The sequence below is a fragment of the Pararge aegeria genome, chromosome 2 (genome assembly GCF_905163445.1).
Source record: "Pararge aegeria chromosome 2, ilParAegt1.1, whole genome shotgun sequence".
In the NCBI taxonomy this organism is placed as follows: domain Eukaryota; kingdom Metazoa; phylum Arthropoda; class Insecta; order Lepidoptera; family Nymphalidae; genus Pararge; species Pararge aegeria.
In genome coordinates this window covers 11,241,939-11,265,968 of record NC_053181.1, presented here as the reverse complement: position 1 = coordinate 11,265,968, position 24,030 = coordinate 11,241,939, and the positions used below count along the sequence as shown (strand labels likewise).

The 24,030-nt window shown below is 35.4% G+C and overlaps 1 protein-coding gene across 4 annotated transcripts in view; it reads left to right on the top strand.

The window, feature by feature from the left end:
• The first annotated feature begins 5,833 nt into the window (after positions 1 to 5,833).
• The window catches only part of LOC120630150 (sphingomyelin phosphodiesterase), a 33,296-nt gene continuing 15,099 nt past the window's right edge, over positions 5,834 to 24,030 (top strand). For all 4 annotated transcript variants that reach the window (XM_039899311.1, XM_039899302.1, XM_039899306.1 and 1 more), the window contains exon 1: positions 5,834 to 6,107. The gene's annotated coding sequence lies outside the window, so the exon portion shown is untranslated. The remainder of the gene's footprint in view (positions 6,108 to 24,030) is intronic.

Sequence of the window (24,030 nt, the reverse complement as noted above, 5' to 3'; positions counted from 1 at the left end):
TTTAAACAGTAAGATCATGTGATGGTAGGTATTCCACGTGAGGCGAAAGTCAAATATGCAAGTAGTTACTACTGACACCGCAAGTTTTCTAAAGATTTCTACTTATTCATAAAAAAAGCTGTAATAGGGAAGAACTTAGTGATTTTAATTTCTTTGATAGGAATAATACGTAAAACCATCAGTACTTCATTATTTATTATAATAGTACGGAAAGTAATGGAAAAATAAATCGCGCCTTTGCACTTTTCATGCGAGTAGATAGGTACCTATTTAAGTTGCTATAATCTATTATATTATAGAATATTAATAAATATCTTAAAATACCTCGCATCACTTATCGAGAGTCTGTCATTTAATTGTTATGTAAGCTGGTTTTACTTAGTTAACCGTGTCGAGAAATATTTTATCTGAATTAAATAATACACACTGTAGATTGAAAACTATTTGATAATTTACTATTTTACTTAGTTATTCCTTTATGTCCTTAGATTATATTATGATAAAGTTTGCAGCATTAAACGTACCTAAGAATTTACAACAAATTTCTTATCATTAAAATGATCGAAAACAGTTCAGTTAAACGGTTATAAGCGTGCAAAAAATGATATTAGGTACTTACGTGACTCCTGTAGAGTTAAGTGGAATTTCAAATTTAACTACACATTAAAGACTTAAGGTAAACGGTACTGTCGAGAGTAAGGCTTGAACGCGTCTAGGTACTGCCATGTATCGGACTACCGTTGCCGCTGACAACGTCTAAACAACTTTGCACCAACACCAGCACCCTGAATACCGTAACCGTTGAACGAGAGAGAGGTAAATACAACAAAAGTACTACATAGAAAGGGAAAAACGATGGGGTTAACAGTATGGTGTGCTCGAAGTCCTCCCGTGCTCAGCGAAGAGTAACAGCCCGCAACTGAATGAACACATGTTCCCTTGCAACCCTTCAGACGAACGCAATACTAAGAACTTACTTAGTATTTATACATTTTATTAGGTCGGTGTATACCTTCTTCATATACAATTATTGGGCTTTTAGGAAAATATTATTATTCCATTTCATTTTAAAAGATAAACAGGTTGGAATTTTAACAAAAATGTTATATAACCTTAATATTTCCCTTACGGGTTCTTTTGTGTTGTAGGTACTGTGCGTTCTTAAACAGATCATTTGATGGAGGTTTGAGGTTTCGAATCGCGAACTCTTATTTTCCAGTAGGATCGCAAGTTCTAATAATAATATGTTCAATTTTTTTTTTTGTTGATTCGCGTCCTTGTGAAAGTGGAAGAGGCTGCATCAAATAACTGGCCAAGCCAGGGAGAATTAAGGGTTCATAAAACATTTGGTTTGTAGAATATGGCACCTGTGATTAGCTCAACCGCAGATAACAACATTTGCAAATTAGACAAGAATGCTAGACCTATGAACTTACGTCATTTAACCTACCTACCTATGTTTAGAACATCCACATTTAATAATGTTTATGGAAAGAGGGTATGGGAGTACCTCCTGCCTAGTGTTTTATAAAAATTACCTAGACCTTTGCTATAAGAAATTGAAAATAAAAACCTGAAGCAAATCAAAAACAAATTGAAACGTTATTACATTCAGGGTACGTGCAAAAACTACTAGGCTGAAGTTCATCCAGACCATTCCTACAAATTCCATTAATTATCACTATAGAAATATTTCTTTTGTTTTTTTTTTTCTTACATTATACATTAATTAATATATAATAATCAATATATATTTGTGCAACCCTCTCAAGCGCAAAAATCTTCCATAATGAAGATTAGCGTAATGTAATTGAGATCTAAACAACCATGTATTTTTTATTTATAATAAACAGATTTAAATTTAATTTAATTTTTTTTTAAGATGCAAGTATTTTTCACGTAATTTAGTACCTACACTCGTTGGAAAAAAAAATATCTGTAAGGTTAATTAATTCTTCATTTTTTCCATTGTTTTGCAAAGGTATCGAGGATTGATGGACGGATGGGACATAATATCGTATAAATAGAAACTATTTTCAACAAAGATCAGATGGTGTCTCTACAGTTCAAAGAAAAAAGGTTAAAGTTGACGGTAAATGTATTTGCCGTTGTTTTTGTAATATGAAATTTTCGAATGAAACTTTTTTCACAAGACTACTTACTATGAGCTAGTTCTTTTAAAAAAAACGGTTTTCGGCTTTCGATTGTTTTTTTATTCAGCTTAGACGTGAAAGCTGGATATTTCGTAAGTCCGTGTCGATATAAGCACCTCGTTTGAAGCGAAGACTAATAATGAACGCACAGTGCGTTTTTGGTTTAAACTCTTTCGTAATAAAAAACTTACAGAACGAATCACGGGGAAGAACGCACAAGGTCAATTACGCAATATTGAAGAAGATGGTGGAAGCCGATCCAAGTCAAACGACCAAGGAATTAGCGGCATAGTTTAACGTTACCTCATTAAAAAAAAATCAAAATTTATTTATTTCAAGTAGGCCTACTTTATAAGCTTTTTTCCAACAACGACGTTTACAATCATTTTTCTATCTTGCGGGAGATGAGAGCGAAGCCGGCTGCTTCCAATTTACCTTGTTATTAAGAAATATTTTATCAAATAATCAACCTCGCGGTATTCAATGTGCTTTTACACATTGTTTAAATGTCCAGTAATTCTGGACCTACCGATGCACATAAAAGTGATAAGATGAAAAATGAAAAATTAAATATGAAAAATGGGTATCTCAGGATTTGACTGATCTGATGAAAGAAATGAAACTTGTGTTGTCTTGTGGAATCAGTACAGAAATGAAGGAATACTGGATCTAATTGTGACATCTGACGAAAAGTGGATCACCGTAAGCGAAAAATGGAATGGCTGACCCCAGGTCAAACGCCTCCCTTAACTAAAACTTAACCAATAAATGGTAATGGTAATAGTTTGGTGGTCTATTCACTATAGCTTTCTCAGGTCTAGTCAAGCAATAAGAGCTTGCGTTCACAGTGTCTGACTTCGAACATTGTTGGCGAATCTGGCAGTGAAACTCCATGATAACGCCAAACCATACGTCATCTTCCGGTACTCGCCAGACCTTGCTCCAACCGCAACGGACTACCTTTTTCTCGTGATTTGGACAATTCGTGTTAATTATATTCTTCGTGATACTAAACTTTCCTACCAGGAGACAGTATAAAATGCTTTTACACAGTTTAATCAAGATGTCTCTCTCTCCTTAACAGAATCGTGTAACATATTTATTTAGAAAAAATCTAGTTTCAATTTTTCAGTACAAATCGGCAATTTCAACCCCTAATAATGGAACGTTGTTTGAATAAATATGATAAGGTGATTTTCTTGTTGGTTTCGCTTGAATACGGTCAAGCGCTGTAGGTGAAGATTCCGTTGTGCACAGTGGTCTAAAAGTAATGCCATGACATTCTTTTAAATGTATCTTTGCACCCAGCAATTTAAATACTGTCGCAGTAAATATTGCTATTATACTTTTGACCGACTACTTATTTTTTACCGAGGTAAGTGTAACTAAGTAATTTCGGCATTAAGCACCTAATTTATTCTTGTGTAGGTGTATTGCATTATATATTTTTTTTTGGCGATAGAATAACTATTATTTTAACACTAAATATAAAGGCGTTAAATCAAATGTTGCTTTTTCTACCAATATATTCCAAAATAGATCCTCTCGCACTATGTAAGCATGCGTTCTGCAGACTTTTCCTTTTATTTTCATAAAAAATTTTTATGCAGGTATGAGCACAACATAGTATTCTAAAATGTTGTAACTATTAACTTTTATCGGATACGAGTTTAAAATTCAAGCCCAAATCTAGAGCACATCATAGAGTCAATTGAGGTTAATGTCGTTGTTACCGGATATCGTGTTTATTAGTTATGTTTTAAATATGTTTATTATTATTTCAGAGTCGCTATTATTTTTATTATAAGACACATAATTGGGTTTAGTTAATTTTACACGAATCTCATATAGGAACTATATTGAAAGTTCTTAACAAAGTTTGTTTTATATTTTTATAATGGACTTAGTACATTGTGAAAACAATTTGCACCAATAAACTCATTTAAATCCTGTCAACTCATTAATTTTAATTACTTTCTAGATACATTAGATACTTTTAGATAAATTTATTGTCAATCGAATTAGCCCAATGGTGCCAACTACCCTGACATATACTCGTACTACACACGCTGAAATAATATTCGCTCTTTTTAGACGAAGCTAATGTTTTATAGATTAGCCATTTAGGAAATCCTTTCTGCATAAATTATCTTTAACGTAAAATGTTGCCTGTCAGAACTTTTCTGTCATACAATTAATGCATGGGATGAAGACCGGGGGCTCGAGATCTTTTTAAAGAATCTTTAAAGTCTACGAGTGTACCGGTAATCTTAGAGCTGGCAGTTATCTTGGCAAAATACATATAAAGGAGCAGTGCTGCCAGCATCTTAGTTACATTTTAGTACATAGGATATTTTTGTTTATACTATACACACGTAAATCCTTATTATTCAATGGTTCAACATCATCATCTTCATCATAATCAATCCATTATACGACTCACTACAGGGTACGGGTCTCCTCCCAGGATGAAAAGGGTTTAGGTCGCAGTCCACCGCGCTGGCCAAGTGCGGATTGGTGGACTCCACACGCCCTTGAGAACATTATCGAGAACTCTCGGGCATGCAGGTTTCCTCACGATGTTTTCCTTCACCGTGATATTTAATTGCTTAAATTTAAAAAAACAACTGCGAAATGTTAGAGGTGCGCCAGGGCTAGAACTCAGTGTCCGAAAAGAAAACCAATACTAGGCAATAACTACTGTAAAACCAAACAGGAATCAATAAATTTAAATATTTGAAAGTTATAAATATGATTCATGCAATAGGTACTACGTATAATATCTGCGGAAAAAGACCCGAAACTATAGGGCACAAGTGAAACATATTGCCGCACACTCTTATTAGGCAGACGTCATAATGCACCATACCTACTCTATATAAATATAATAAACATTAAGTTAGAAACCTAGTAGTCAACATTAGATATTGTATCTATGAAGGGTAGAGGTAAAGAGAGTCATCTTATATGGGAGAAAAGTTGAAAAAGTGTCCAGTTGTATGCGCTAAATAACAGTTCAAAAATCCTCCACAATGGCGCTGGTGGATGCACAGGGTATGGTATGAATGTAGCAATCGTAGATGAATTGAAGTATGCCGAGTTAAAAAATTTAATGTCATTATCGACTAAAGTAGTTAATTATTGAGAATTTCAACAACTTACGTTGTACAAAATATTGTGGTAAATATAACCTTACTTCCTTGTTTATTTTTCAAGCCTACTCTAACAATATTTATATTTGGCGCTTCTTTTAAGAGTTACCTTGATGCAAATGTGGCGCCATCCTAATTTAATACATTTTGATGACACTTTTTCATATACACAGATGATCCTCCTTACCTCTACCCTCCATAATTGTATCTAAGATTCAAAACGTCAAATCCACCAACCATTGTTTATTTATCGCTATGATAACGTGACAATGAAAATGGAAGCTCATTCACGATATTGGGGTGAATATCTTACATAACAGGAAGTTTCAGAGATTTTCGTGTGTGTTGTCGCGGGGGGTTGTCGGGTGGTTGCAAGCGCGCGGCACCACCGCTGCTCAGGTGCCTCGAGCATACGAAGTACTCTGTGATGTGCAATGTGCATCTCGCGGATGCAGCCGCGGTCTCCATCGCTGTAATGCGACTGGTGCCCAACACGCAAACGGAGTAGGTGGAAGTCAGAACTCTCACTGCGCGCGCCGCGTGCGGTTGTGGACACCCACACCTCACCCGTTACCCGCGCTTCGTTCACTAAACTCAGTGTTCTGGCTCGCAGCCAACGCGTAACTACGTAAACCGCGCAATTTCTCTCGTAAAGAATTAGTATGTGAATGCGAAATTTTTATTAGTTCTGCACGAAAACTAGTGAAATGTTATTGTTGGCGTACTGATCGGAACGCGCGCACACTTCTCTGCGAACTTGAAACTTCATGAGGGACTGATTGTTTTTATACATACTGCTAAGGTGAGCTAGATATCTAATTGAATTTTATGGAAAAAAAATTAATGCGCTTTGTCTCGCTCATTGTTTAGAGCACTCTTTTGGTTAACAATCTAATTTCAACGCTCTAATATACCTACTTAATTTTAAATTATTTGTAGCCACAACATGTTATTATATTCCTGTGTCATTCACTTTTAAAAACACTTTTACTTAAAGACCAAATAGACCATTAAAGGAGGGTACCTACCTACTTTAGTAACAACACTTAAGTGGATATTTTATTGTTACCTTATAATATTCAGGTTACTGTAGGTACCTGAAGGTACTTAACGGAATTACCTTATATAAAATAAGTCTCATCACATAAACCTTACCAAGAAAATATAAAAGTAATATTACTTTAGTAAATTTAATCATCATCATCATCACAACCACAGGACGTCCACTGCTGACAGTACCTACCTATCTAAGTTTTTTCCACTCGCTACGATTTAGATACATTTCATAATGAGGACAAAAACAAAATAATCTCTTTCCTTATTAGCGAACCTGCGATATTTAGTGTGTTGTTTTCCATAGGTAAAAAGTTTTGGTAAGGTTATTAATTACATTTTCAAAATATAAGTAGGTAGGAAGACTTCACTTAGTTCGTACTATTACTTCTACCTAATAAAAGCTATGCATATTTAGTAAATGAATCACAAAATCATCATCAAGTCATCGGACTTTCCAATTCAAAAGTAACTAGGAAGATTTGTAGGTACCTAGGTAGGTATACAAATATATAATATCTTCGCTTTCTCACAGTAAATGTCCAAATATAAAAACCGACCGTTACTCAATTTGGTTATTTCTTCTCTCCGTATATATTTTTTGTGTCTTTGTTGTGACTGCTTGTCATCGAATTGCGAGTAGGCCAATCAAGTTATGTCCTACTTTTGATAGTTATCGAAACGCCATCGACTGTTGACGTGAAAGCACCACATTTAATAAAAGTATCGCTTGCAATTCTTGTTCACGTTGTAGTTCGATTAAGGAAGATCTGTGACATTGAAAAAAGGTTTCTGTATTGACCATGAAATCAAGTGTTAGCGCAGGCTAACGCCTCATTCGTACTTACGGCTAGCTATATAATGAACTGATTTGCTGCCAACCTGTTCGTTGGAGTTATACGGCATGAGGCGTGCGGCTTTCTGCTGTGGTGTGTTGACCGGCCATTAGTGCGTGCCATTAGTGGTGCCTAAAGGCAGATTTATTACATTCATATTAGATCCTCTTAAAGGGCCCAATATACAGGCAATCCGCCACAGCGATGGATTTGCACGCAGATCGCAGAGATCTCTTCAAAACTTTCGTCCACACACGTGCATTCGGTCGCTGCACCGAATCACATGAACCTCGACCAATTAGTAGAATGCTGCAGTCATTAACTAGCATTAATAGTAGGTAATAGTAACTTGTGCAATATTTTAACGGTTGATTTAAGTAAACGTTATAGCAAGAACTCTTGTTAAAAGAATTACGCGCGTGTACAACCAGGTGGAAACGCTCCAGATAGGATGTGATATCCGAGATCGCTTCTATTTGGACATAGTTTATGTCACAGTAATCCGTCGCTTGCGTGGATTGCCAAGCAATGGATTGGATTTAATTTTCTTACTAGGACCAGAGTGATCGTCGCATTGTAGAGATCGTCGCGTCGCAGTAAGTTGGCAATTCATCCTTTTTGAAAAATAATATTACTTGCATACAATGTGAGCCAATATTTTAATAGCTTATATCTATTAATGTCAAATATAACTCAAACATACCATTTTTAATGTGTTCATTTTTTCACCGTTAGTTTACGTAGGATAAAAGAATACGCAAAATTTCGCCAAGATCGGTTTGTCAGGCATGCATTGGGAACAAAGGCAACATTTTGAAATCCTTCGGGAATCCGGGTTAACCGAGTGCTTTTCCGGGTTATAAGTTATTCTACATCCATCTTAAGTAGAAGAACAACCAACATATAAATAAGCTGGTACTACTTTTTTATATTACTAGTTTTTCACTACACCTGGACGGTGAACAGACCAAAGGAAATTCTGAAATTATAAATTACCAAACTGCCCTAGCCGGGGATCGAGCACGTGAACTCCCACTTAAAACCACAGCGGTCACCGCTGCGCCAGGGATTTCGTCTAAACTTAGAACTTGACCTTGGGTTTAGTTGGAGAGCTGTAGGTCTACGACTCGACGTGACGTTGGGAATCGAATAAGGTTTTACCTTCAGTCGTATAGATACCGTTACCGGAGCACGTAAGTTGTCAATCGTGCTAATTCTTTTGAACGTACGAATAAATCTCTTAACGAAACTAAAGTGACAAGTAAAAAATAGGGCGTTTCCCTAAGTATCAGTGTGAACCGGACAGCCAGGCTTTAAGAACGGCCAACCTAGTTTAGGTTAGGGATTTGTATGCAATGGAATCGACACCCACCTCATTTATTATGACTTAGAACTGATCTAAGTCCGCAAAGCCGCATTGGAGCAGGTGTGGTGTATTATTTATGGTTGATATATCCATCACTGCTATAAGAGAGTAGAGGGGAAGCCTTTGTCTTTGGAGCATAAGATTAATTAGACTGATGATATTGAGATGATGATTGACGATTTATTACGAACAATATAAGTAGGTATGTATATTTTTTAAGTTGTGTTGACTCTATATTATTCATATAATAGATACGTAATATTTTTACTTATCTGTTGTCTAGTTGCACATACAGTATGTCTTATCGTTAACAATAAATTTCTTGCGTAAATCGCATAAATTAATAAATGGATTATACCTACAAGATGGGACGTATAAATTGTTAAACATCTCGCTAGATAGCAATAAGGTGAAATCTGTTTGTGCGGGCCGGCATACAGTTTGAGGTGATTCTCGAGTGCAAATGCTCGTTGAATCCAATTAACCGCTCGTAATTAAACTAGTGAAGATAATTATTTTAGCGCGTTTGACGTAGGTATATAGAGTTAGTCGCTTCAAGTCTGTTTAAATATTATATCGTGTATCAAAAATGGTACGAGGAATACTAAATAAAAAACAATACTCTATTTTATTATAAATACAAACTGAAAATTACCCTCTAACTAAGAAAATAACAATACAATAATTTTATGAATGGGTTTCTCGAGAGAACTAGAACTAGAAAACCGATTTGATTATTTTTTTTGCTTTATAAAACATTTATAAATAAATATTTTCTGCAACAATTTTAAGTCGCTGCCAAGTAAAATGTTGTTTCCATCGTCATTTTACTTGGCACCGACTTAAAAAGAGTTGCAAAAATATTCCTATTTCTTGATTTTTAGTAGTTTTACGAAGTCGGTTCTTTATTATCAAAACAATTTTTTCACGCTTTTTAGTGGGTTTGCAATTATATCTAACTTTTAATAGCCAAATGTCAACTGCTAATAAAATAATGCTTTTCCCGAAGTCCAGAGATTCTTTATGCCTCTTCATCATTATTAACCCACTACCGGCAACCAGTCGACCAACGGTATCCTCAAAAGGTTTAGGCCGTAGTAAACCACGCTGACCCTATGTGTATTGGTAGTCTTCACACGCCATTGAGAAAATGATTAAAAACTCTCAGCCACGCCAATTTTCCTCACGATGTTATACTTCACCATAATAACAAGTACTTAATTTCTTAAAAAGCACGAAAGTTAGAGGTGTTGCTGGGGATCGTACTCGGTTTCTCCGAAAGGAAGGCTAAAATTCTAACCCCTAGGCTATCACCGCTTTGTACGAGTATGTCTCTTATTTAAAGTGTATATTGTTTTAAATCTTCTACGTGCACCGTTTATCATAATAGCGTCATAAGCATAACTCTGTTGGTAATTCGCTCACTTTCTCAACTGACGACGACAACAAATTGGAATTATATAATGTGTCACTTTCGTTTATTGTCCACAATATATTTATGTTTTTTGTTTTCAAGTTTTAAATTTTCATAACAGTATCAAATGCTCATGTATTTTTCTAATTGTGCCATCCTTTAGAACCCACTTTCTTCGGCAGCCCAAAGGAGGTTAACGGCAATTTTTGATGAGCACAGAATAACAAGTAGAGACCGATAGTTATGTACCTATACCGCATATAAAAAGTAGGCTTTATAGTTTTATATCGTTTACTTGTTGCTCTGGATAAAAAATAATAAGGAAACACGTTTTGCACATATAAATATTTGGCATAGATAGCTATCTGCACTGCCTATTTATATTTAATGTAGATTTTGTATTAGGTGTCACATGTAGCATAATCATTATTATTGAAACTTGTTATGAATATTTTAAACGAATATTGGAAAGCTTTCGTAAGATATAATTAAGGCATATAATTAGCCTCTGCATATCAGTAGCCTAGCCTATTAAATATTACGCACTCTGATTACGAGGTCCTGGGTTTGATCCCCTGGTTAAGTCGTATTGGTTTTTTCTATCAAGAAATTCTAAGTATCTGCCAGCCCGGAGTTAAGAAATTGGCCGTGACTGGCCCCCGTATTTCGGAGATTACGAGAGCGATATTTCCCCGTATTACGCTTGGGAACTTTTTAGATTGCAGATGGTTGAACCGGCTTTTGCAGTTCCACTTACCACGGCTACTCTTAGTTTGGTTACCCACCAGATCAACCATATTTGGGTAGTTATTATACGGCCAAAAGGATGGCTTATCGACTTCTTCTTCTTCTTCTTCTCGGTTAGGTTCGCCTGGTCCCAGGTGTCACGTCCACAGGTTACGATCTATTGTAATGCCGTTATCTAGATCTCCCATTATTAGTATTGATTGATTGCCGCCAGGAAACTCAATTACTTCCAGCCTTTTCTTTGTTGCAAGAAATTCATTTGTAATATGTACTTGCCCAAAAGGTTGCTACGTTTATACAACAACGAGGGGCAGCATCAGATTAAAAGCAACGTCGTCTCCGCAGCCTCCTTGCACAGATCTGTGTCCTGTAGCTTTAGGTTGAACATGATCGCGCGCACTGGCATGCATAGGTTTTTTCTGATGAGTGCTAACGCCCTTCTGTCGAATGGTTTTAATAGCACTCGAGAATAACATCAATGATCATCAACCTTTTCATTGCCGATGATCCCCTCATATTCCGGAACCCAACGCAGAAAGACCCTGTTGGTCAAGGCGAGGGTATTCAGGATTTGCCTGCAGTTTTCAAGATAAGGCGAAAGTCCGAATGGATATGAATGGTTTTTTTACCGTATTCGTTTAGCAGGTTGTTTACCTCAAAGTCATTGTTGCGAAGACCTCCTCTTGGAATATGAAGGCGTAGACACCCAGGTTTCTTTATAACTGGCAGTCTTTTCAAATATTCCACATCCTACATTCTTTCTTGACATCCGTCAGAGCCGTCTGTGTACCACAATAGGCTCCCCGAAAGAGGAATGCAGATAGGAAGCTGCAATACCTATTCCAGTAACACGCATAAATTATTTGTTTGGTAAATATAGAGCTGACGTTCGACTAGTCCAGGGTATCTTCATCCCTTCAGTTCAAACGAATACACGCAAATTTTCTGTTACTCAATGAATACATTACAAATAACAAGATTTTATTTAACGGGCACCGTTCTTATTTTCTACATCTATTTTTTGTTAATAACAAAAAAAAAACTATAAAACCTTAAGTGCATAAATTATATTGTTGAAATTTTATGTTATATTTATGTATTTATAGACAGAAATTTGGATTTAGTTTTTGTAAGTCATCGAATTCATATATATATTATAAATAATAGGGTAAAGCAGTATGTGTGTTATAAATAATCGCGAGTTCTACGCATATGTAAGTTCGTATCTTTTACTAAGAGCCTAAAACATACAAGTAAGACAAAAACATACAAGACAGATAACAGTCAGTTATATATTTAAGCAAGCGCAAGAAAATAAAGGTCAAAAGTATGCAAACGTGTGTCGTCGACAGTTGATTGCACATATGAAACGTAATCGATAACTGTGAGACATACAAAGGCGCCTTTAATAAGTTTATGTTATGTCACACGGTAAAAGGAAAGCGTGTCGGGGGTCAGGCGTTATTAAGAACACAAGTTGGTAGCTTAACATAATATTATTGTGTTGTTCGTCGCGAATCATTAATGACAAAGATGAGATACGTATTATGGGCTTAAATGCTTTGTTTTGATAGTTGTATTTGCTGATTATTAAGTACTAGCTGTTCCCGCGATTTACCCGTGTTAACAAAGGTCCGTTACCTACCTAATGTTATAATAATACTTATAGTTTAAGGACCGCGTACTCATGCACGTAAACTTCTCACTCAAAATCAATCATGCCTCGTGCAAACCGCGCAATTCGTGCGCTGCAGATTCAATACGAACTACTTAATTTTGATTCTCCTAAACTATGTATCCGAATAATAACTAGAACTCTATTCAATTTAAAATATTTTTGAAATTTCTATAATCAGTATTCCTATATAATTTATATATGTAGTGGCATTTAAAAGTGTTATAAATATCCTTTTTTTACTTTGATATTCATACCTTATCATCTTATAAAACATAAAATCTATAGCCTCGCTCTCCATAGATTGATGTGTTTAGTATCAATAAAAGAATCATCATCATAAATCAATTAAGCACACAATGCATCTTTAGCTTCCAATGTCGTTTGATGAACTTTTCATCAAATGTTACTAATAATAACAAAATAAAACAAGTGTAAAGTCTTGTAAAAATAATTTAGTTTTCTAACATATAACTATTATGATTATACTCATTTTGATATCGTACCTAATACTTAAGATTTATGAAAGTATCAGATACTTATCGATTGACTTCCGAAGTAATTTCTTTCGCGACTGAAAACCTCCGAGTACCGGATGTCATCTTAGTTACTATCTAGGTTGGTTTAATGAGTTTACAATTATTGACAAGCTTAATTATTGGCAGGCGGATTAATTGTTGCGGAATTTTAACATTTAAAATTATAAGGGTCGGCAGCTATTTTGCGGTGTCTGGGAGAGGTATAGTATCATCACTTTTAGCTTTCCTGATGCCCAATGAACCTACAAGGATAGGCTAGTTTGCTAAACCACACAAACCTAAACTACCTATATCTTAAAGCTTAATATTATGGAAGGAAAATTTTAATATGTTTTAGTCTGATTCATAAATTAAACTCGCAATACTTTAAAACGGATTAGTTTTCTCCGTTGCATAATATTTTATAGTCTACTATGAAAGCAGAAAGTTACCACTACCATGGTACGAATTATTCCTATATTTTTTTAAACTTCAAATCCTAAATACAGTTTATAGATAGACCAGATGTGCCCTGTGGCGTCGCCCACGCAAATTATTTACTGCTACATAGTCTACAACCTTACTCAACCGACCGACCGACCGACCGCGACCGTCCGACTGACCGGCTGACCGACCGACCGACCGATCGACCGATCGACCGACTGACTGACTGACTCGACGATTACGACATGGTTGCGGTTCCATACCTCGTATTATCTTTTATTATTTTTATTTTTCTTTAATTGCAAAATCAACAGTTGTAATTACTAAATAGTTAACAAATTCGTTGAATTAACTCTAATAACAGGTTTCCCCAGAATTATATAAATAAGGGTGTTACTTCCCTAAAATAAAATTTAGTTAGAATAACATGCCTAAATATGTATACCCTATGGTTTCAATACTGTAGGCTCTGTAGAAATGCGAACAAATTCAAGTCATGTAGATATGTATATGAAGCCCTACATATATATTATGTTCAAAGGTCGTCTATTTTTATAATTAACCTACTTAGTTTTTTAAATTTTTTTTTTATAGTAATAGTTAACGCATAGCTCTCCCCAATCAGAAATGAGGAGATCCGTAGAAGAACTAGAGTTACCGACATAGCTCAGCGAGTCACGAAGCTGGCACTGGGCAGGGCACATAGCTCTGAGAACCGATGGAAGTTGAGGTCTTAAGGTGCTGGAATGGCGACCCCGCACCTTTAAACGCAGGTCGGCCCCCAACGAGATGGACGAGTCGCTGGGAGGCACTGGAGGCAAGCGGGCCAGGACCGTGTATTGTGGAACTCCCTACAAAAGACCTATGTCCAGCCGTGGACGTCGATTGGTTGGAATTATGATGATGATGATGAATAGTTAACGAAATAAGAAGGTTGCCTTCATGATGGTAATTGGAAAACTATCATCTCTACCGTCGCTTCGTAGGGCATTCTATTCATCCTACGAAGTGCCCCTCATGTTTAACCTTACAACCTCACCAACAACATTAACCTGAGTAGAGTAATAACACCGGGAACCACTCCCTTGAGACCGGAAAATAGCATTACAACAATGCTTCTTAGCGGCAGAAATATTGTTGCGGTTTTTTTTTTTTTTTAATTTTGTTTTTTTTTCCGATTAATTTTTGTTACTTATATAACTTTTGCTTAGTTTATTATTAAAATAAAATATTAAAATGTGGTCAGTGGATGGCTACGTATTTCCGTTATGTTACCTGGTACAAGGTGCCAACTGAAAATCAACGCTGTATGCACACACTGGCGCATGCAGCACAATGCTGAGCTGGCACCTTTTTTCTACGTTGTGCCACACATAACATACGTGGTGTCGTGAATATTGTAATGTGTGGCGCAATGTAAAAAATATTTTGTTTCTTTCTTTCTTTGAAATAAGCATGGCGGTAAAAATTTCCCGGACGATCCCTATCACAAAAAGGTCTACGTACGTACGCGTAAGCGTACTACTAGTATATTATTGAACGACTGTATGTATAATAATATAGAAAAATGTAATATGAAAAAATTCTAGAGTTTTATCCATACAGCAACCCAATGAAGGTCAACAAATAGATTATTTTTCTATACTAGTGCTTTTTATAAGGAAATCTATTTCACTTACTCATACAGTTGGCGTACATAATTGAGCACAACATCCAAAGGACAATAGAAGGCGGTTAATAGTTTCTTTGTAATGATGTAAATAACTACCTTAGTCATTATTAAATGCATATCGCTTAATTTTACAAATCGGTCAATACCACTAAACAATGAATTGTTTTAAACAAAGGTTCACTAGTTTATATAAATAATAGGCTCGATTTAATTTTTTTCTATTGATACGTTGTTCTTTATTCATATGAGTTATTTATTATGTACAGCATCGGGCTTCTACATGATGTATAATCTGTCTGTGTTAAGTTCCCTACAAATTCCGACTGAAATAAATTGATAAAGCTGAAGAGTTCCTTTTTGTTTCTTAGTAAGAAGGTCCTAATATCTAGAACTAATAGTCGGGGGTTGGAAAATTATTTTTGCTTCTGATAGCCAGATTTCAAGGAAATCCATAACTTAATCCGTCATCTTTTCTAGTTAAATTGATGATAATTGGTATAACGACAAACTGTTTTTTATTTTGACCAATTTGCCTAGCGAGTGTCAAATTATACGACATAAAATCTTAGAAGTTTACTCAATTTTATTCTTACTAAAAACGAGATATCTCTACTACCTTAGGTAGCAAAGATATCTCTTAAAAAATCAGCTACAAACAAAAATCTGACCCTCTACTTACAAGGTAAGCTTATTTATATAAGTAGGCCACAATATGTCACAGACTAGATATCGATATAAACATAACAGAGCTATGCTTCAATAAAAAATCGTGGAAAAAGTTTTATTTATTGATCTTCCTAATAACAGACATCTTACGATACATGATCTAATAACCTTGATTAAACAAAAGTTCGAGACTAGTGCTCCTTTATCAGTACTTATTATGGGCCAACGGGGTCAATTAGGTACATTACAGTATCGTCTCATTTTATACTGGACGTCATTAAAAGCAAGATTAGAGCGTATGTAACGTGCTATAGGTGCCTTGCGGTTTCACCCGCATCAACCACGGGTCGCAGCGTAATGTGTACATGTGTGTGGCTACACTTTTTTAAATAAATGAAATAAATCTTAACGGAATAGAATTTGCAATCAGATCCTGCAGCTTTATAATCGACGAAGTTACTCATCATTTAAAAACTTTTATTCCGAAACATTAACAATGACCAAAACGACCGTCCGGGGACCTATTGGAACAGTTTCACCTCATCTAATAGGTATACTTGTCACAAAAGACTGCACATAATTGAAAGATGATTGTAAGCGTAACAATACCAAACATTGATTGATAGCGCTGAAATTAATAAATGGATGGGTGACCTTGAAGCTTTGCAAGTTTGTCGGAGAATTGTGCATTCATTGGTCAGAGCTATTATTGATAACAACGAATAGTAATATTTCAATCAAGAATCCGAATCGTATTAACTTGTATGTTATTTGTATGCAAAAGGTTAAGTAGAACCTTTTTTGTCAAGTTAAGTAGCGGTCACGCCCTTTCCACCGATAGGTAGGTAACTGATATTCCTAACCATTACAAACAAACATTTATCCTTGTATGGTACAGCTCAACGCGTTATACTTCCGGGCACTTTTGATTTTCTTGTGATAAAATGGAGTCTATTTTTAAATCAGAATATTAGCCATTGCCATTCCAAATATCAGCCGAATCGAAAGACATTGTATTGTGAAGTAAACAAACAACCTGGCATACTTTCATCACATTTAAAACATGATAATAAGACTATGTTAAAAATTTTGGCAAAGTACCCAACTAAGACATATAAAAACACACACTAAATAATGTCATGCATTAAATTAATACAATACTTCAACCGTAAAAAGAATGCGGCAGCGTTTGTTGGAAGTCAATAAACTTTATTAGCAATGTTTATTTTGTTGAATATGATAACATTTTATCTTACCTTTAAAATTATGTTGTAGCCAATTTAGGAACTTTTGTATCACACTTTTTAGTATTCAATCACAATATAGTACCTTTCTCATGTTTCACACGTTTCTTGTCATCCAGGCCGGCTTCGAACACTATTTATACGCGACTGGTTTATTGATAGCTTGGACGCTCAGTCCTGAGCAGTGAATATCAAATGAGAAAATCTACGCGTTCAGTGACCAACCTTGCCCATAACCGAATTGGTACATATGAGCGTAGGTATTCCTAGCAACTAATTTGTACAGTATATCGTTTAGACATGATAAAAACTAGATGAAACCTAGCGTAAATTACCGACTTATGAGTCATAATACGCAAAAACAACACACGGTTTCCAAAAGTTAGCTCAACATGTATTTATTTATTTACTACTAAATCCAAAGTAACACTTAGGTAGTTCTTAAAAGTAAAGACGTGTACAGGGATAGCTTATCTGTAAAGAGATTTCTTCCGGAAGCCGCCGGAATAAAAACTCATGTTAATGTAATGACACTAATGACTATAGAAATCCCTACTAATATACAAGATACGCCAATCCACCCTTGTTCAGCGTAGTTGACTACGGCCCAAACCCTTCTTATTGTTGGGAACCACCCGTGCCTTGTAGTGGGTAATGGGTTCGGTTTCGTATTTTAACCGGTTAAACAGAGAAACCGGCTAAATTCACTTAATAGGTTGCAATCTTCAGAGGTGCACGACTAACTTAAGTATTTTTATTTTTATTTAACCTAGAGATTTGTCTATCGTTTAAGTACGTGCCTACCTTGTATTAATTTATTAATAATGTACTTTTATGCTTTTCTAAATATCGCTTTTTATGGAGAGTTAATCGAAAGAGTCAAAATAAAGTGTGAGATGGTCTACGAGGGTCGTTAAAAAAGTTAATAGTAACCACGTGTAACGTAAATCAATAAAATATCTCATGGTTTTTTGTGTCTGTAGTGAACATTTTCAAGATTCACATATTAGAGTTACTTTAGTAAGAGCGATTTCAAAGTTTTTATTGTTGGTACCAAGCCGCCCGCGCTACTGCGTACTGAACTGCCAAAATTGATAAACTTATATTATTCGTGGTTTTTATAAATCGCGCAGGAACGCTTTTTAATATGCTTGATGACATGTATCACATGGCCTTCTCCAGAAAGCACAATTTTTCTATGCAAAGTTTTTCCAAGATAAGTTAAGCGGTCAAGCCATGCGTATTCCAAAAATGCTATTTAAAAAAAACCATGCGGTTAATTTTTACCTGCAGCTTTTCCAGGATCGTATTATTCTTTGATCATCTCCAGGGTGCAAGTTAAACATGTGCCTCTCATCAAGATCGTTTCTACGATTGAGCGAAGCAAACAAACCAACAGACAATTTCCCCTATTTATAAAATTAGGAAAATAATTATTCCATCATTGACTCCCAAATTATTTTTAAAGTTTGTACAATAAATTGTTCTGATAGGTTGTCACAGAGTTCTTTTCTGAGATGAGATGAAGACATATTTTCTTGTTGATATCATCGCTTTCTCACAATCACTGCACGTTCAATTGTTTTCAATTAGGTACATTAGGAAACGTGTGGAAGCTGCTAAAGAGTATAATAGAAGTGCATTCCGATGAGATCAAGCGACAATGGAAGTTTTGTAAGCAGGTGAAAGTGAGTTCGATGAACTAAATGAAAGTGGATATGATTTCATAACAAAGGGAACCTGGATAGAATAAAGCCACATGGCATCACACGTCAAAAATAATACCAAAACACTCAATCATTGCATTCTTGTACCAGATAAACGTGTAACAAGACATTATAGTGACACTTCTATAACTAAAAATAATCAATCCAGGACCTAAAGGGGTTTATGCACGGGGCAAGTTTATCAACATAATTTATCCACAGCGCAGACGATTTTGGAGATCGCATGCAATCTTGCGCGTTTCAAGATACAATATACAATACAAGTACACTCGCCTAAGTCAAGCACGAGTTTCTGGGTATACCGTTTATATATCGTCCGTGAATATATTGTATGCTACTGGTGAACGGGCTTTGACACAAAAAGATCTATTACTACTAAAAACCAGCTACTACATAAAGGACCTTTCTGTGATGCAAACGTCCCAATGCAAACGAGTTATAGCGATCGATTGTTTGTCTGGTACGACAGTTTTGAAGCGATGGATCTGCCGCAACAGGTTGCCTGTATATGGGGGACCTTAATTATCTGGAGCTGAACATGCTAATCAGCAAACCAACCAGACAAAGAGATACTCAAGCGGGCAAAGAAAAAGTACAGTAACAGTACCATTAGTGGCAATTATATAATAAACACAATAGCCAATTTTAAAAAACTGCCATTAAAAAAATCTTATTTATGATGTTCGGAAATATGTACTAGGTATATACAAACAATATTTTAATTTTCAGAAATTAAACGTTTTGTATATATTGCAAATTAATTAAAAAAAAATATTTCCGGTGAAAACACTCGAGACGTCCGCGTCATAGGCAAAGATTATTTATTTTGGTATTGATAATAAAAAACTTAGCAACCGAAAGTTTAAATCACAAAGTACTTGGTATACAAGAGATTTTCAAAGTTCAAGCGGTATATAATTTTAAATTCGGCGTTTCACCTGTTATGGCAAATCGCTAGATTATGCAGTTTTATTTATTGAAAATAAATACCAATTCCACTTTTAGAATGAATAAAAATAAGATTTTCATAATATATGAATCATATATCATAAGATAAATACAATATTAGCCTTGTGCCTTAGTCGTTTATCAATATTGCGATTCTTTGTTACCGACATTATGCTATACGACACAATATTGAAAACAAGTAAATATTTGATAAAAAAGAACAGACTAAAGAACTAAAAAGCAAGTAATAAATATTTTGTGCAACGTTTTTAAGTTGGTGCCAAGTAAAATGGGAGTACATGGGAAGTATACCGTCTCAAACAAAATAAAGATTTTTTCGAAACGGTTTATTAATGACAGAGTTCCGAGCTAACAAACATAAAAAATAATTTAAAAAAAATACAACCGAATTGAGAACCACCTCCTTTTTTGTAAGTCAGTTAAAAATTAAAATCCCAAAACGAATAATCGCATACTGAGATTTCCATACACTTAGACTTACGATTAGGTAGCTACTTGCAGGTATTTTGTACACCATCATTATCCGTGGATCAATCAATTGTCATATTACAGGCCATCTGGGATTGTTCAGACCTGATGGTCTGAAAACTACCATTTTTGGCACCATTCTTTAAGTAATCACATTCTGTATTTCGCACTAACCTGGTTTCGTAATTTATATATTATTAATACCGAATATGTATTCTATATTTTTAAAAGGGAGTTCCAGTTTTGCATTACTTCATTTATTACTTAATTAAAATAATTATCCAGTTTATGTAGCAAGTACTTTTAAATCGAGAGGAACGTAAGGTCTAGAAAAACACTCGCCTCAGCCTTGTCCGTTATTCCGCGCAGTGGCCCCTTTTACAGATGACTAACTCCGCTTTGACCCTAAATAAACCGCTCAGTGTGTTGAGCCTATTTGCTGAAGATCACGCTTTTCTTTGAGAAAGCGTGCATTTTGGGCAACTAGTAAATATAAGTTGCCGTCAGTATGTGCCTTTTTAAAATCGTGTAGTCTAGTAGTGCTGAAATCACTCATGATGACGAAGTGGCAGGACGTAAGCTAAGGTTGAGTTCATTTGCCTGGAAGATATATATTTTGCTATACATACAGGCTTCATTTGAAAAAACTCATATAATGTGACATAATTCAAGCTAGTAGGATAGTCTGGATCTTCGCGATACGTATTAAATGCGAGGAGGCAAAACACCTTTTTCTTGCAATAAGCACTTGTTTATGGGGTATCCACTTCGTATAGGTAACATAACGGTGCAGCTTACCATGAGCCGCTGTTCGATGGTTATAACATTAGGGACGAATAATTAGATCAAATAATTTCTTAGTACACTCACAAAATATCTTGTCTATCGGTTTTCTAAATTTTTCGATCAGGACATTGCGACAATGCACGGAAGAAAAGATATATTTAATAAAATTACAATTGACAAAGGGGCTATGAAATCCATTATGGCTGTGCCTATTGACCACAGGTTCTATTAGGATGAATTTATTTTAAAGATCAGGTTTTATACACCATCACGGTTACGTAATTAAAGAATATTTCATAATAATTTTCAATGTTTAAATCGGTCCCAATAAAAACTCAATGCCATCTCGTGATGTTGAATTTTTGATTCACTTTCAAAAGGTTGTTATGTTACGTTTTTTTTTTGTTGAATATGTTATTCCATATCTTGTCCGCCAGATCTAAATCTGTTTTTATGGTACAAACAAAATATCCCACTATAATTTTATGGATCCGAAACGTGGTCGCTAACTATGGGCCGTATAAGTAACCTAATATTCACTATATGAGAGTCCGTCGCTCTCAGCTATGCTCGGAGTATCAAATCAGTACTGACGACTGACTTATGGACAGAGCTCAACGAGCCGCGAAACTAAAATGCGCGGGGCATATTAGTCGGAGAACAAATGTTCCTAGCTGCGGAATGGCGACCTCGCACCAGTTACCAGAGCACCAGGCATCCAACTAGGTGAGCGGACGACATCCAACGAGTCGCAAGGAGTCGCTGGACGAAAGCGGCACCTATGCCTAGCAGTGTATGCCCAATAGTTAAGCAGATGATGATCATGAATCCATCACTAACTTAACAATTCTCTTAATCTGTTTCTATTCGACAAAAAAACCGCTAAGATTCAATAACCGGCATATATTAATTAATTGGCACGACTTATAATATCTCCACATTCTTAGCGTTTAAACAAAGTAGGTTAGGCAAGTATATGATAACAGTTAGGTACAATTCTTGAAATACATCTTGCCGTTCCTATACAATATTACCAGTACCCCTGTTACCCACCCCTCGCAATGTAGAGATTCAGAAATAATGCAAATGCGATTCTATCGTGTCGTTATCGTGTCAAAAATTATTTATTAAAATATTTCGTTTTATTAAATTTCTCGTAAAAAGTTCCTAAAGTTAATAAAAATATTATTTTAAATAAATTTCGCAACGATTTTATTCTTTTTTTTTATATAAAAGAATAATCGTAACCATACTCATTTTCAGCCTTTTACCGGCCTATTGCATTGTATTGATCTCGGCCGTAATTCATCGTGCTGGCCAAAGTGTTGACTGGATTGGTAGACTTCGGACGCCTTGAAGAACATGAAGAAGAATTAGCAGGCATGCAGATTGCTCCACAATGCGTCTCCTTGAAGCAAGATGCTTGCTTTAAGCAAATTATAATTGCATTGTTTAAAACGCACATAACTCCAAAAAGTGAGAGACAAGGATCTAACTCGTTCATCCAGGCAAGCCGAAGTCCTAGCCACTAGGCTATCGACTCTTTTTATAATATTCAAGCTCCAATGCATTGAAGCAGCTAGCTGTCGCGATATCTGTTCTACTACACAAATGATTTAGGTGGTACTAAAACCAGTTTTTACTTAAGAGCCCATTATAGAAATCTACACTAGGAGGAAGCGAAAATAACTAGTCTATTTTCACTAGAAATCATGGCGGTTTGTAGTGAAAGATGATTTTATAGTGGATTCTTAGCAAGTGTAGCTTATACAGTTCCGGAATACAGTCCCTAATTTTTACAACCTTCATCAAAATCATCATTATTTATTATTGATATCGCTACTTAGCGATAAGGCCGCCTTTTGTATCCTGCTTCATTCTTCATGTGTTTGTTCTTTTTTATTTGTCTCGTTTGTGGTGTACAAATAAAGAGTATAAATAAATAAATTATTAATAGCCTATAAAAGTCCACTGCTGGACTAATGGCCTCTACCAGGAGGCTGTGCCATGATAACCTCACTTTTTGGTCGGTAGTTTAGTAGCTCAGAGGGCGCTACTGTCCGTTTTTGGTTACACTACAGCCTAAAGGGCACATCACGTAACAACCTTCATCACATACAATATATTTATAATGTAAGACACAAAAATGCTACTTAAAGCTATTTCCGAAATAATGACCACACAGGACATGATGCATCAACAAAATAGTGAAAGTGGAATCTTAAAGCGACTTTATAAAGCTGGCAACCGACTTAAAGAAAGTTGTTTCAATAAATACCTACAAAGTCCTTTAACACTTTGGATTGAAGTTAATGCGGATGAAACGTGGTAAATATAAATTAAGCTTTCGATTACAGCGGCGTGCACTTATACAGCCATAAAAGCAGTATAGTTATTTAACATTTATTTGAAAAGGATTTTGCCATTTTTTATCAGCAGCCACTGCATTTGTAATAATGTATAAAAGTAATTTACAAACAATCACTGTCTGTTCTATCATTTAACTATAAGGATTTATTAATATCACCATAATAACACTTAGAAAGCAGGCTGCGAGAAATTTTTAGTATACATTTTTGTGACAGAGCTCGTCCGGGGAAGTACCTAATACCGCCATGCTTATTTCTGCCACCAAGCAGCATTGGTCTAAAGGGCATGGTTGCCAGTATAATTACAGACAAATGAGGCCTAACACCTGCAGATCAGGTTGACGGACACAGGGCGGCACTATGTAGAACGCTTTTCTTTCATGCCCTATGAATAGTTGATCATTATATACGAGTAGGTAGGTAGATGGTTTTTTTCACGGTGTGCCATTTGCTTGCTTCGGAATTGATGATGATGATGATGATTTTCAGTAAATAATAATATTATTAAAATTATATTAATCCTAAAAAGTAAAATGTTCGGTGATAAAATAAAATTTTATCATGTGTTACCGATAAACTACCGATAAAATTCTATCGTGACTAGCATACCAGCCAATTTAAACGGTAACAAACAAAGAAAAGCTTTGAAATGGTGCGATTACAAAAAACAATGAACTTATTGTGGTGTATAATATAATCTACACGTGTTTTAAAAAAAGTCAAACCATATCTTATATCTTTAAACGAGCAATTCTATTATATATATAAATG